Genomic DNA, 4,406 nt, shown 5'->3' on the forward strand with positions numbered 1-4,406 from the left:
CCAGTAAAATCATAATTATGGTGATAATTTAAAGGATATTCCTTATAACCAAGCTTTGTTCCTACAAATTTTATATAAATATAAGTACCTATAATTTTAGGTACACAGAAAGATACATATACTACTATAAGAATAAGATTCTGTTAAAAATGTATGTGAGTGTCAGGTGAAGTGGAAATTAAGGTAGGAAAAAATAGATTCTGGGCCATGGTTAGTACCCAGCATACCTACCCAGTCCTGTTTGATTTATTGGAAGTGGGCCATTGATTTGGCACAAGAAAAGATGCTCAACAGTCCTGATTTCTGACAGCTAATCTGCAACAAAATCCACATTGTCTAAAAAACTTTCAGAACATACTAGTTATTAGACAGCTATTTTCAGCATGAAATCTAAGAGACATTTTTCGCTTTTTAGTCTCTGAAAAGAAGACTGTGTGAACCTCGTGAGCAGGGTACTGTATTCAGTGGGAGGGGATTCTCCCTCCCTTCTTCCATGTTTCCATGGGAGAAAGGAACGTCCACTCCCCTCTTCAGGAAGGAAGGTCACAGACCTACACTAGAAGCTTCTCTTTCACCCCCCTCTCTACATAGGGAGGAATGATACAGCTGATTGGGAAGTTTGAGAGAAAGAGGATGTATAGCTTAGCTCCTTCTTCACTTAAAATTCTTGAAACCAACCTGTCTTCTGGGAGTCTGAATACTCTGCAGCTAAAGGGCAAATTTCAGGGTGCAGCCCAGCCTCAGAGAGGTGGGGGTAAATTGCTACTGTTTACCTTTGCCTGTGACTCCGCTGGTAAATCCCTCTCAATCATGGGTGAAGATTCAAGGAGTCCATTTTGCCACAAAGACAGACCCTCCTCCATCAGCCTTCTCAACAAGGAGCCGAAATAGTGACCTTCTTCCATCAGGTGTCTCTGATTCTCTTGCAATTGGTCAGACTTTGGATTTGAAGAAGAAGGTTATTTATTGGTCCCTAAAATTCTTGCATTTAACAATATCCTTGTACTAGATACATTACTGAGACTTTGAGGGATATTTCTTACAATGTACCCCCAGACAAGACATGCTGCTATTGGAGAAGCAGTACAGAAACCAATGCGGCTGGAGAGTAATGACTGATGAGGGAAGTGACAGTGTGAGAGGAGGCAGAATGGTAGTTTCGGGATATATCGTAAGAGCAATGTGACGGCAGCGGAAGGTTTTAATTTATTCTTACAGAGCACTCCATCCAAAAGCAAACTACACTTTCTTTTCAAGTAGACATGGAACATTCTCCATGATAGATCCATGCTGGGCCACAAACAAGCCTCAGTAACTTTAAGACAACTGAAATCATATCAAACATCTTTTCTAACCACAACACTATGATATTAGAAGTCAACTACCAAAAAAACCCTGCAAACCCCACAAACATCTGGAGGCCAAATAATACGCTAACAACCAACCAATGGATCACTGAAGATATCAAAGAGAAAATAAAAAAATACCTAGAGACAAATGAAAATGAAAACACAATGATCTAAAATCTATGAGATGCAGCAAAAGCAGTTCTAAAAAGCATTTACATTTTACATTTAAAAAGCAATACAGGCCTAGGAGACAGGACGCGGGCTCTGCGGCTGACAGAGCAGGGCCAGCCGCGCCCACCCGGTCGCCATGGAGCTGCGACCCCCGCGACGATCCCCACGCCTGGGACGATGACTCGGACCCGGAGCTGCAGCCTGACCCCGACGCGCAGGCCGAGGCTCACGTGGCCCGCGTGCTCAGTCCTCCGAAACTCGGACTGGCACCCCCGCGCGCCGCTCCTTTGCCCGCGCCCGCGGTGTCCCTCGGCGCTCTGGAACCGTGGGCCGCGTCCAAGGGCCCGACTGTGGCGGTTCCGGGCCTGCTGAGCCTACCCCCGGAGCTGCTGCTCGAGATCTGCGCCTACCGCGACGCGCGCCTCGTGCTCCGTGTCCTGCCACGCGTTTGCCACGCGCTGTGCGGCCTCGTGCGTGACCATGTCACCTGGAGGCTACGCGCGCAGCGCCGCGTACGCGCGCCCTACCCAGTGGTGGAAGAGGAGGGCTTTGACTGGCCGAAGGCCTGCATTGAGTTGGAACAGCACCTGTCACGCTGGGCAGAGGACGGGCGCAGGGCTGAACACTTCTGCCTGGCCGATGGGCACGTTGCTTCCATTGACTCAGTGCTGCTGCTTCAGGGTGGGACACTCCGCCTGTCGGGCTCCCGAGATCGCAGTGTCAACCTGCGGGACCTGCAGCAGCTGGGGGTGGAGCCCAGCCAGGTTCTGGTCAGGACCCTGGGGACCCAGAACAGCACTCACAAGGGCTGGGTGTGGTCACTGGCAGCGCTGGACCACCGAGTGTGCTCCGGTTCCTGGGACAGCACAGCGAAGCTCTGGGACATGGCAGCTGACGGACAGCAGTTTGGCGAGATAAAGGCCAAGGCAGCTGTTCTGTGCCTGTCCTACCGGCCAGATATCCTGGTGACCGGCACCTGAGATAAGAAGGTGACCGTCTACGATCCCAGAGTTGGCCCAGCCTGCTGAAGAGCCGGCGGCTGCACTCCAGCGCCGTGCTGGCACTGCTGGCAGACGGCCGGCACATCATCTCAGGCAGCGAGGGCCACACGCTCGTGGTGTTCCACCGCCGGGCCAACAGTGTCCTGCAGCGGCTGCAGCTGGACTCCTACCTGCTCCGCATGTCCCACCAGGAACCTCAGCTCTGGGCCGGCGATAACCAGGGCCTCCTGCACGTCTTTGCCAACCGCAGTGGCTGCTTCCAGCTTGTCCGGTCCTTGACGTGGGCCACAGGTCTCAGATCACGGGGATCAAGCACTCCCTAGGGGCCTTGTACACCACGTCCACCGACAAGACCATCCGGGTACACGTGCCCACAGACCCGCCAAGGACCATCTGCACTCGAAGCCACCACAACGTGCTGAATGGGATCTGTGCTGAGGGCAACTTGGTGGTGGCCGCCTCCGGGGGCCTGTCGCTGGAGGTCTGGAGGCTGCAGGCCTGAGCAGGTGGATGTGGATGTGGGTCTGCCTGCCGGCAGGCGGGGCCATAACCTGTGTTCTCGGGGGCGGGGACCTCCCCCCATGCTGGTGCTGCCTCTGCCCTGCCCCACAGGCTTAGGGCACAAGGGGTCCTGGCCACGGCCATGTGGGATCCCTGGGCTGGGCCCCACGCCAGGGGAGGTGAACTTTGTGTTCCGGCCCACCCAAGGGGGCTGCTCCCCACCCTTGGGCCCTGTTTTTGTTATGATTTGGATGCTGGTTCTTCCTTGAGAGCAAAGGAGAAATAAACCTACTGTACTGGTGGGAAAAAAAAAAAAAAAAAAGGCAATACAAACTTTTACATTTAAAAAGCAAAACGAACTTATCTCAGAAAATAAGAAAAATCTCAAGTAAACAATCTAACCTTACACCTAATGCAACTAGAGAAAGAAGAACAAACAAAACCCAAAGTTAGAAGGAAAAAAATCATAAACATCAGAGCAGAAATCAATGAAATAGAGACTAAGGAAACAATGGGAAAGGTCAGTGAAACTAAAAACAGGTTCTTTGAAAGGATAAACAAAATTGATAAACCTTCAGCCAGACTCATCAAGGAAAAAAGGGAGAGGGCTCAGATAAATAGGTTAGAAATGAAAACAGAGAAGTTACAACAGACGTTACAAAATGCAAAGGATCACAAAGACTATTATAAGCAACTATATGCCAATAAATGGACTAACTGGAAGAAACAGACACATTTGTAGAAAGGTACAGTCATTCAAGACTTAACCAGGAAGAAACAGAAAATATGGACAAACCAATCACACGTACTGAAATTGACACTGTGATTGAAAAGTTCCCAGCAAGCAAAAGTCCAAGACCAGATGGCTTTACAGGTGAAGCCTATCAAACATCTAGAGATGAGTTAATACCTATCCTTCAGAAACTATTCCAAAAAAAATGAAGAGGAAGGAACACTCCCAAACCCACTCTATCATACTGATACCAAAACCAGACAAAGACACACAAAAAATAGAATTATGGGCCAATATCACTGATGAACATAGACATAAAAATTCTCAAAATACTAGCAAACCAAATCCAACAATACATTAAAAGGATCTTACATACCATGATCAAGTGAGATTAATCCCAGGGATGCAAGGATTTTTGAATATATGCAAATGAATCAGTGTGATACACCATATTCACATATTGAAGAATAAAAACCATATAATCATCTCAATAGATGTAGAAAAAGCTTTTGACAAAAATTCAGCACACATTCATTTATGATAAAAACTCTTCAGGGAGTTGGCACAAAGGGGACATACCTCAACATAACAAAAGCCGTGCATGACAAACCCATAGCTAATATCATACTCAATAGTGAAAAGTCGAAAGCA

The 4,406-nt window shown here is 48.5% G+C and overlaps 1 pseudogene; it reads left to right on the forward strand.

The window, feature by feature from the left end:
- Window positions 1-1,528: 1,528 nt before the first annotated feature.
- On the forward strand, window positions 1,529-3,274 carry LOC136172979 (F-box/WD repeat-containing protein 9 pseudogene; annotated as a pseudogene).
- Window positions 3,275-4,406: the final 1,132 nt, after the last annotated feature.

The sequence above is a fragment of the Muntiacus reevesi genome, chromosome 8, assembly GCF_963930625.1.
Source record: "Muntiacus reevesi chromosome 8, mMunRee1.1, whole genome shotgun sequence".
In the NCBI taxonomy this organism is placed as follows: domain Eukaryota; kingdom Metazoa; phylum Chordata; class Mammalia; order Artiodactyla; family Cervidae; genus Muntiacus; species Muntiacus reevesi.